Below are 10,952 nucleotides of genomic sequence, written 5' to 3' on the forward strand. Positions count from 1 at the left end.
AAAAAAAAAAAAAAAAAGCTTAGCACTGCCATAAGGAATATAGACAGATGTACAGAACTGAGATTCACATGGCCAGGATGGCAAGAAATGCTGGCCCCTTCTATGTACCCACAGAACCCAAACTGGTGTTTGTCATTGAATCAGAGGTATCAATGGAGTGAGCACAAAGGTTCAAAAGGTGTTGCAGCTTCTTTGTCTTTGCCAGATTCTTCAATGGCTCCTTTGTTAAGCTCAATCAGTCCTCAATTAACATGCTGGGAATTGTGGAACCATATATTGTATGGGCGTACCCAAACCTGAAGTCAGTACATGAACCCATCTATAAACGTGGTTATGACAAAATCAATAGGAAGCGAATTGCTCTGACAGGTAACTGATTGTGCGATCTCTTGGTAAATTTGGCATCATCTGCATGGAGGATCTGATTCATGAAATCTACACCGTTGAAAAACGCTTCAAAGAAGCAAATAACTTCCTGTGGCCCCTCAAATGATCTTCTCCATGAGGTGGAATGAAGAAAAATACCACCCATTTTGTAGAAGGTGGAGATTCTGGCAATGGGAAAGACCAGATCAACAGACTAATTAGAAGGATAAACTAAGGTATCCACCATGATTATTTTTGTAATCTGGTCAGTAAATAAACAGAGTGGCTGTTTTTCAGACTGAAAAAAAAAAAAGAAAGAAAGGAAAAGAAAAAAAGAAAAGTCACTGAGACAGTGAGAACTGATGAACAGCAATTAGCTGACATCAGAGGGGCTGACAAGAAGCTATCTTAGCACAACTGCCTAGAGGCATTTATTGAATAGTTTCCCGTGAGGATTGACCACAAAGGTTTGGTCAAGGGTTCCCAAGGGGAAGAGCTCAGTTATGGCAGCTTCTTCAGTATGCTTGTTTCCAAGTGCTCCTGGCTCCTCCTGAAATCATCAGTGCAAAAAAACAGTCACATCTCTATACCTTTTATTTGAAAGGGGATAGATTTCAAGATACTGCCATATATATATATATATACATATATATATATGACAGAGGGTCTGCATCTAGCTCACTTGAAATTTAGGAACTGGTGAACACAAACCCAATGTGAACTCTCATCGTTACAACTCATCCCATTCAAACAGATGGTCAAACTAAAACCCCTAAAGCTTATTGCTGCAAAGCCTTGGTAACAAGACAGTCATTCAATAAATGTTTATTGAGCATGGCCTATGTGCAAGATACTGTAGCCATGCCAGATTTCTTATTACTCAGTGTGCTGCTCCATTTAATGAGGAGGTTGATCTTACTGAATTCCTAATGAAGAGATGCCTCACATCTTTCCTCCATGGCTGCCAACAGTGTAAGGAGAAAACAAGAATATGTTTTGGTTCTAACTCTATTTATACAAATGCTTAGGTCATTTGCTCAGATGAATTAGATTTTGCTAAGGAAAATAAAAGGAAAAAGAAAACCATTTTAGTTTATTTTTATGTCCACACACCAAATATTTATTGAGATCATACAATGCACCAAGTACTACATATATGCCGCTAAAGGCTTTAAGCAGTGTTATAGAGTAGGAGAATTTTGCAGTAGCAGGAAATTATCTTGCTGCAGGTCTGCTGATGAAGTAATAGAACCTACCATGTATTATACTCATTGTAGATCAGGGGCTGTCCCTATACTAAGTGTTCTACATTACACAGACCCAAGGCATAGGTGAGTTCCTATCATGCAGTTAAAATGATGGAACACTGGCGATGTAAACCCCAGATAAAGCGGGACTATGATGGGCTCTTGTCTTTGTAAATGGCTATGGAACGATTCTTAGGGCAATCTACCAAGAGGCTGAACCATTAAGTATGTATCTTCTAGGGCCATCTAAGGTTGACTTTTTTCTGCTTAAGCTCTTGAGGGAGTCTCCCAAAACCATAATAATAATAATAATAAAAAACCCTTTTAAAATGTAACTATTGATGTGGAATTTCTTGGAAGCATTAGAGTCTTTGAGAAGGGTATCTTTTGTTTTGGAGCACTTGGAGACATACTGAAGAAAGTATGTTAAAATAAAGGTCAGGAGGAGAAAGTAGTTCTATATACCAGGAACCACCAGTTCATGTTATAAACATGCAGTACTTCACTTTCTAATTTTTTTTTTTGAAAAAATGATTTAAAAGAAATTCCCTGAAATTTCCTGAAGAGACTGCAAAGTAGAAATAAACATACATTTAATTATATAATACAGAACTTTCCTAAAAATTCTTTTTATCCACCCATGTGTCTCACCAGCCAAAATAGATCTTTGCTCTCTTCCCTGTTAAAATCCTGACCCTCATAGGGACTGGCCTCCTCTCACATTTTGCTCTTCCTGTCTTTTTCCTGACACCTCTAATTCCCTCAAATTCTGTTTGCCACAAATTGTCCTTGTTTTTTCCTTGAGTCGGGAAAATTTGTAGGAATAATGGACTGTCTTCCTATAGATCTGATCATTCCTTACATCTTCTTTCCCTCAAATGCTATGTGGCACACACCTCTCATTATCAAAATATTTTATAAATCATTTCCATGGCTTCTGGGCCTCATATGATATTCATGGAAGAAAATTCTATACTCAGGAAAGCTGAAGAAGAGGATGATTATGAAATGATGCCAATCTGCAGAAATCAGGACTCTTTATCTTTAATCTAAGTCCCTCTTCCCTAAAAATTCTGTCAACATATATACCTCTTGAGGTTTCTAATAACATTAGGAAGTTGGAGAGGGCCAATAATGTCACAGTTTTTAAAAATGAAATATAATAAGGTCCCTTTAAATGTATTAGAAAACTCTTAGACATGTCCTGCAGAGGCTGATAAATGCAATCGTTTTTCACTGCTTGCAAAGACTAGATTGAGGAGCAACCTGGCAGCCATTTAATAGACTATTGTGAAGGTGGACTTGCAAATAACTTCCCCTGGACTGCTGAAATGGTAATAAAATTTAGGGAGGCAAACATAATGACTATAATTCGAGCTTGTCTAAAGAATATAGAAATTTAAAACATTAATAAAACCCTGAGAAATTAGAAAACAGCAACAAAAAACTGGTACCACCACAGATGCCACCATGTTGTGCACCAGAGTGAGAAGCAAACACTGTGACCGTAGCTATCCATCTATTTGAACTTTTCATTGCAATTGAAATGTCCTTTGGAGTAAAATAATTGACAAGCCATGAAGAAGCTCTGCTTTATTTCTTGATTTCCATTTTCCACAGTGCCTTTCCACAAAGCCTTAACAGCTGCACGCAGTCTGCTGTTCCGAGGCTTACGCCAGGCTTGGTGTTTCTTGAAGCATTCATTCCATTCCGCATGAGTTGGGGCCTTTATGAAAGTTTCTGCCCTTCAGTCTGCTTAAACTGCTGCAGTTCTCTGTGGTCCACTTTTCTTGGGTGCTGAGCAAGAAACAGCTCTGGGGCATAGCCTTAAGAGGCAGACCCATGGGAACATTCTTTAGCCATGAATCATTGTGACCATTGCTTAAGGCCAGTCTGAGTTTCATGTCGACCACCTGCAGGCTCGCAGAATCCAGGGTAGTTTCTTCGTGTCAATATCTGACAACACTCTGTTCTTAAGTCATTTCTTACCTATGCCAACAAGTGGCACATGGAGCTATTTCTGTTCATGGGCAGATCTTATCACTCCTTGTTCAATTTAATATCTAGCCCAGGCAACAGTTTGGTACAGCTGTTAGGATGCTGTCAGAATTTTTTTGTCCATAAGAAGAGTGAAAAATCACACCACATTGTGCAATATATTCATGATGTGATCATCCCTTTGGATAATCATCAACATTAACTTTGACCAGTATTCTGCCTCTGACCTCAAAGGGCTTCAGACTGATGCAACAAAACATGGGAAATACGATCTCTGAGATAGCTTGAGGCCTGCCAGCATTCTCTGCTAAACTGGCATGTGTATCCTTAGATAACACATTAATTGCAGGCACTAATCATACCATTTCTAAGCTGTGAACTCCCAGAGCACAGGCCAACATGTTGACTTTTCTATCCAGAAACAGTGTGCAGGGGGTGTGGCCTGTACAACTGGAAGCCTGAGCTGTAACAATTTGACTCTTGCCTCATGAGTTTAGCTGTGTGCCCTTTTTTATAAAGCTCTGAGCTGGAGTCACATTATCAGGTTTTGAGACTCTGTGGGTCTCTCCACAGTAGGAACACCATCTTTCAGAGCTCTGACTCTGGGCATGTTAATGTCTTGTCACATATCACAAGAGGAGCAGCCATGAGGCTCACCCCCGCTCGATTTTGCAAAGAAATCTGTCTATGGGGAAGTTCACTTTGATATGTGATACTCGAATAGAAGGTGCCAGCACAGGGCAAAAGAGAGAGAAATTCAGAGGCAAACAGATCTAAAAAGGGGTAGAGGATAGTATACAAGTATTGTGTGATCTATTTCTAAAAATGCTCTGGGGAGACGGCAATAGCTAACAGGGCCAAGCACAGATTCCCCAAGAAACAGTTCTCCTAGGAGCTAGTCTTCGTTTTCATTTTTGTTCAATCTTGTACAACACTTCCAGGTATATAACAAAAAAATGAGCAAAAGCTAAATCAATAAAAGCTAAAATCTGGCCATATATACGAATTTCTGTTTATAGCACTCATTCATTCAGCAGTGCACCATCTGTGTTTAGATACTGTGCGAGGCACTGATCTTATGTGGAAGAGTAGTTCGAGTGGGGAAGACATCTAGGAAACAAAAGGTCATGCTGCAACTAAATATGAGCTATGCAAATCTGCACAGCTTGAACAACTGTAAAAGGATGCCTAAGTGCTAGAGCCTGGGGAATTTCCCGGAGAAGACATCGTTTGGCCAAGAACTGGGTCTTAAAGTATTAGTATTCATTAATGTGAATGAAATGTACAGAGAGAGCTTGGCATACCACTAGATAAGGTTAAAAATGCATGGGGATACATAGGAAGAAGGTGAGAGATCCACCTGGAAAGCCAGAGTGTACACAGATCTCAAAGGGACTTCTGTGCCATTTGTAGGCCAAGAATGTAGAACTTTAAGCATATTTTAGGTAATGAAAAGCCATGTTGAGACAGATGGGGGGGGAGAACAATTTAAGGAACAGGCACAGCATGTTCATAAAGTTAACATATGTAGAAAGCTTACTATATGCCAGGTCCTTCTCTCTCACATTACATGAATAAACATAATTTTCACAACCTTCTATGAAGTATGTGCTTTTATCTCCCTCTCGTTAGAAAACAAGGAAATCAAGGCACAGAGAGGCAAGGCAGAGGTGATAGAGATAGTCTAGGAGAGGGCCAGGGCAGTCTATCTGCAAAGCCCATACTCTGCACCACGACTCTGCACAGTCTATCACATAAGGATCTGGAGGGGAATTCTAAAGACTAAGAGAAATGCCCTGGATAGAAAAGACACTGGAACCACAGCCCTTCCCCTCGGACATACTAAAGAAACTGGATATGCAACATTTTAGGCCAACCTGCCTTTGCTAGAAAACTGACAGAGGTCAGCAAATATCCAAAGTCTTAATATGTATTGCAGAAATCACTTTGTGATTTCTCCCCAAAATGGCTCTGTGTCCCTTCTGGAACCTGGTGAAAGGAACTACTTAAAACACTGCAGTGCCGGAGCACACAGGTAATGGGGCTTCCTGCAGTAAATACTGGAAAGATGGAGATATACACAGCTGGAGGGGTCAATCGATACATTCTATAGTAACAAAAACTTACTAATCAGTACTAGAGTGGCTTAGACGGGCATGAGGATGACATTTACTTATATGTGACAGAATGAAATGATGAAGAGGAAAATGAATATTGTATTTTGAAAAAGTATGAAATTTCTGTTAATGTTAAAACCACAATAATTTTCAGAGTAAAGCTCAAAGAAAGAGCCAACTTACTCATGCTCTGAAAGGGATTTACGTAAACCATAGGAAGAGAGCAGCCTCCTGTGGGGTTGTATTCTGGAGGCCATGTCACATGTGGATTTGAGACTGAAGCAGCAGAGCAGGGTTAGAGCATTTTCTGGTTTAATTTCCTAGCAAACAACTCACCTCCTCCTCTTCCCCCACCTAGTCTTAGTTGCGGAATTTAACCAGATGGTAGGATTTTAAAAAACTTATTTCCTGTAAATAGAATTCTACTTTACAAATGAAAGAAGAGGATGAAGAGAAAAAGAGCTGCTTAGGGGGTGAGCTAACGTCTCCTCTCCGTCAGGAACAAGAGCCAGTGACTTAGGTGGAAGAACAGGGTAAATTGTATATCTCAAGGAATTCTATCTACACGAGGTAGTCTATAAAATACAACTTAGGGGCCGGCAGGTGGCATGGTGATTAAAGGCACTGGATTCCCACATGGCTTATTGTGGTTCGAGTCCCTGACGGGGCAGCTTGTTTTCTCATTTTCCCTTTCTCTCTCTCTCTCTCTCTCTGGTCAAATTAAAAAATAATAGCAAATGGAATTAAATATAAAAACAAATCTTCAGAAAAATAAAATGAAATATAACTTATTTGGCACACAGCCTGTAACTGCAGGGTACTACTGAGAGATAAAGATGAAAATATGGAATCATAAATAGTATCTTAAAAATATGAAAGAAAGGACCTGAATTAGTTAGAATATTGTAGAGATAATGAAAAAGGGATGGATGCTAGTGAGATTTCGGTGGTATAATTTGCAGGATCAATTGAACAAATTATATTAGTGGTGAGAGAGAGAGAAGAGTCAAAAAGAAAAAAAAAAAGCCTCTTAATTTACTCACCAGATATTTTGAAGGCCTGACTTTATTAAAACAAGAGATACAGGTCTAGTCAGAGGAGCTCTCTGTTCTCATGGAATGCACTAGAAACAATATTCCAGGTGAATCATGATGTTCTTAACCAAGAAGAGTATAAGTGGAGGTGGAAAATAGGTCTGAAGAATGGATATTAAAGCTCATGAGTTCAGTTTTGAACATGTTGAGTTTGACATGCCAAAGAGACCTTGAGGTGGAGATGGGTAGCAAGCTGTTGGCTGAAGGCTGCAGACCCAGAGAAGTGGCTCATTGGCATACAGATGATGGCTGAAATCTAATGAGTAGGCGAGACCACCTGGAGGGGATGAGTAGAAGAAAAATAAGGCAGGGGGAACAGCAGTTAGCGTAATGGCTGTGTTGCTGGACTCCCACATAGTTGACCACGGTTCACGTCCTGGACCTGGTGGCTTAAAACTCATGCCGGGTGCATGTGCGTGCGTGCCCAAGATCCCGAGAGGAGAATGGAGGAGAAGGGGTTACGGCGTGGCCATCCCCCCTGGGGGGTGATTTCTCGTTTTATGTCTCTCTATCTCTCTCTGTCTATCTGGCGAGCGCATGCGCCCTGTAGCAAAAACTTCTCAAAAAAAAAAAAAAACTTCTAAAAAAAAAAAAAAAAAAAAAAAGAAAGAAAGAAAGAAAAAGAAAAATAAGGCAGAGGAAGAAAATTCAAGTAACAGTAATATTGCATGCAAAGGAAGAATGGCCAGCAAAAGATGTGAGTCTAACAGGGTGGATGAAACCCAGATCAAATGAAGTCATGCAGCGAAAGAGAAAACAGTATTTTCTGTAGTTGTCTGTTTTCTCTGAATCTGCCACTGGACAGCATACTCTGTATGGACAGTGACCACAGATTTCTTTTTAAAAAGAAGTTTATTTATTTATATCTGCTATGAGAGAGAGGAAAAAAAAAAAGAGAGAGAGAGAGAGAGAAAGAAAGACAGGCAGGCAACTTCAAAAAGTGTCTTCAAGTCCCGAAAACCGAGTCTGCCATCCAGGAGCTCAGGCACACGCACACACCTGGAGTATGCAGGGAGACCTGCAGACGTGGACTGGGAACTGTGTGCCTTGGCAGTGTGCAGAACTGTTACCACTGCACCACTGCAGCTGGCCATGGCTGTCTTACTCACTTCGGCTTCCCAGAGGCGAGCACAGCCTCTGGCACAAGGGCAGTACTTAATGAATAGTTTTTAATTCCTTGACGAATGAGTAACTGGCAGCATGAAATGCTACAGTCAAGCCAAGCAAGATAAGGACTGGAAAGTATCTATTGAATTTGCCAATTAGGACATTCCTGGTAGAGTGAGCAAAGAGCCATTTAAGTGGCTGGAAGGAAAGAAACATAACAAAATATACCCTGTTTTTAAAATATTAGAGACGTGAAGAAACATTCAGAAAAGCAGAGCAAATGATTTCTAGACTATAACCTTTTTTATTTTTATGCAACAATTTCTCTAACAAAAATGGAATCACATTATACTAACTACTGGCTGATTGCTAGACTGATAGGAAAATAGAATACAGAAAAAAAAGTTATAATTAAAGTATTAAACATTAAGAAAAAGGTCCCAGAGTATTCAGCCATCAATATGCCAAGTCATTTTAAAATCCTGAATAACACAATAGTGCAAATAAGCTCCAACTATTGCTTAATGTTAAAGTAGGTTAGGAACATAACAAGTAAGACTTGCTTGCAGTGTGACTTCATGGACCAAATAGAAATCTGGTACATAAAGCTTCAGTAAATGGCTCCATATTTCTGGTCCTAATCCACAGAAAACAGAAACTAGCGAGTAAAGAATTGGCCGATCGTCCAAAAAGAAAAGAAAAAAAAAAAAAAGGAATAAAATAAATCCCAGACTTTAGCTTGGACTTAAGAAAATATGTTTCTAAACAAGCACTTCGAAGTCCTGGAAAGCAATAAACAGGAAGGCAATTTGCACAGACTAATGGAGTAGCTAAAAAAGGAAGGAGTGGAGAACTGGTCCTGTAAAACGGAAGAAAAGTTTCGTTTTAGAATTTTGTTGTAAAATGGTTTCTCCCTGGTGATAAAACACTGGCTGACACCATATAGTATATTCTTGCTGAAATCATGCTAACTTCAAGTGTGCCTGACTATGTACTAAGACAGGAAACAATGCAGCATAAAATCAAAGGCTTATGTTAGAATTTTGAAGTTTGGGAAGTAGCTCATGTCACAGAACTAAGTATCTCTCAATTAAAAACAAAACAAAACAAAACAAAACGAAAACTACTTTTATATGGGCCATTTAGCTTATACATTTTATGTTAAGTGTTCATTCAGTTCATGAAACATCTTGACAGTTTTTTTTTTTTTTCTGCTCTTGTATAAGAGGCGGTATTTTCCCAAACAAAAAGGGTAGAAGATGAGGCACTCAGATTCATAAGGTCTACCTCAACACAATCACATTTTTAAAAATTGCTATAGGGCGTATGTGGTCACTAGAGAGAGAGAAAGAGAGAGAGAAAGTGAAAAAGCACCCCCAGGGGGATGCTCACAATGCAATCCCTTCTCCTCAATCATCCTCTCAGGACTTTGGGCATACACACACAAACACTTGGTCTGTTTATCAAGCAGCCAGATCCTGGACTCAAACTGCACGGTTGGCTATGTGATTCCAGACACCTTAACCACCATGCCACTGGTTGGCCCCATAATCACTTTTTAAATATTTATCAGTAGGCACACGTATGTGGCCATCTGTTTCCCTATGTTTCTGTCATACATATACATATGATTGTAAATAACTTTCAGTCTAAAAGTTTTGTCTCAGGACCAGCAGTTGGCGTAATGGCTACGTCGCTGGACTTCCATGTAGCTGATCGTGGTTCGAGTCCCAGACCTGGTGGCTTAAACTCACGCCATGTGTGTGTGCATGCATGCCCAGGATCCTGAAAGGAGAATAGAGAAGGGATTGCAGCATGGCCATCCCCCCTAGGGGGGTGATTTCTCACTTTCTGTCTCTCTGTCTCTCTCTGTCTTTCTGGTGAGCACACATGCCCCCATAGCAAAAACCTCTCAAAAAAACCAAACCAAACCAAACCAAACCAAAACAAAACAAAACAAAATAAAAAACCAAAACGTTGTGTCTCAATCATTTTTGCCTGATCCCTAGCACCGTATTTTATGCTTACTGCTCAATAAATATTGGGTAACTGAAAATATTATTATCTTTCAGGTTCTTAAAGCTCTCAAATAGTCCCATGGAATACATACTGGGAATCTTTGTGTTAAAACTTTATAAATAATTTCATGACTTTTTTATGAAAAAAAAAAAAACAACTAATAATAATAGTCCAGAATAATCATATTGCCTCCCAAGATAAAGACTGAAAGAAGTGACCAGCAGATGGCATAATGGTTAGTTACATTGCTGGACTTCCATGTAGCTGACTGCAGTGGCTTAAGACTCACACCAGGTACGTGCATGTGCATGCCCAAAATCCCAAGAGGAGAGTGGAGGAGAAGGGACTGCAGTGTGGCCATGCCCCTTGGAGATGATGACTTCTTGTATTCTGTCTCTCTATCAAGTGCACGTGCCAAATAACTGAAAGCTCTCTCTTAAAATAAAATAAAATAAAAAAAAGACTCAAAGAAAAATCTTGTGCTCTTGGTTATTTAAAACAGACCAAGAAGTGGATCTTAACTGCTTAACTTTAAAGAAGATGCCATTGTGTCCCTATGTTCCACTGGCTTCAGGGACAAATTAGTACATATGAACATACAGATGGAGGCATGGAGATTTAAAAGGGGTACCACGCTGATACATAACACCTTAAAATTGACTATAAACTCTTTATTTTCAAACTAGAATTTGTGTTTAGAGAATCAATTTTCTTGCAAATTACCCAAGAATACAGTAGGTAAAGGAAAAGTTAGGTAAAGAAGGAAAGTAAGGTTTGGTAAATACCTGCTCTAACCTTCCTTAATTTCTGGACTTGGTTCTGTTCTAACTGATGACAGCAGAGTTAAGAGGTGTAGCATGGATCTGTGCTACTCGCTTTTTCTTCTCCACTTTCCACAGAGGGCATGTGATATTGAGGAAAAGAATAGGCATTATAGCCAGGATACAAGACGATCTGAATTTGAACTCTTACCTGGCTATCTACTTAACTCTTCTACTGGCTAT

At 39.5% G+C, this 10,952-nt stretch overlaps 1 pseudogene; it reads left to right on the plus strand.

Moving 5' to 3' along the window:
* Nucleotides 1-601, plus strand: part of LOC102498281 (60S ribosomal protein L7-like) — a 13,240-nt pseudogene extending 12,639 nt beyond the window's left edge.
* Nucleotides 602-10,952: the final 10,351 nt, after the last annotated feature.

The sequence above is a fragment of the Tupaia chinensis genome, unplaced genomic scaffold (assembly GCF_000334495.1).
Source record: "Tupaia chinensis unplaced genomic scaffold, TupChi_1.0 Scaffold000069_1, whole genome shotgun sequence".
Taxonomy (NCBI): Eukaryota; Metazoa; Chordata; class Mammalia; order Scandentia; family Tupaiidae; genus Tupaia; species Tupaia belangeri.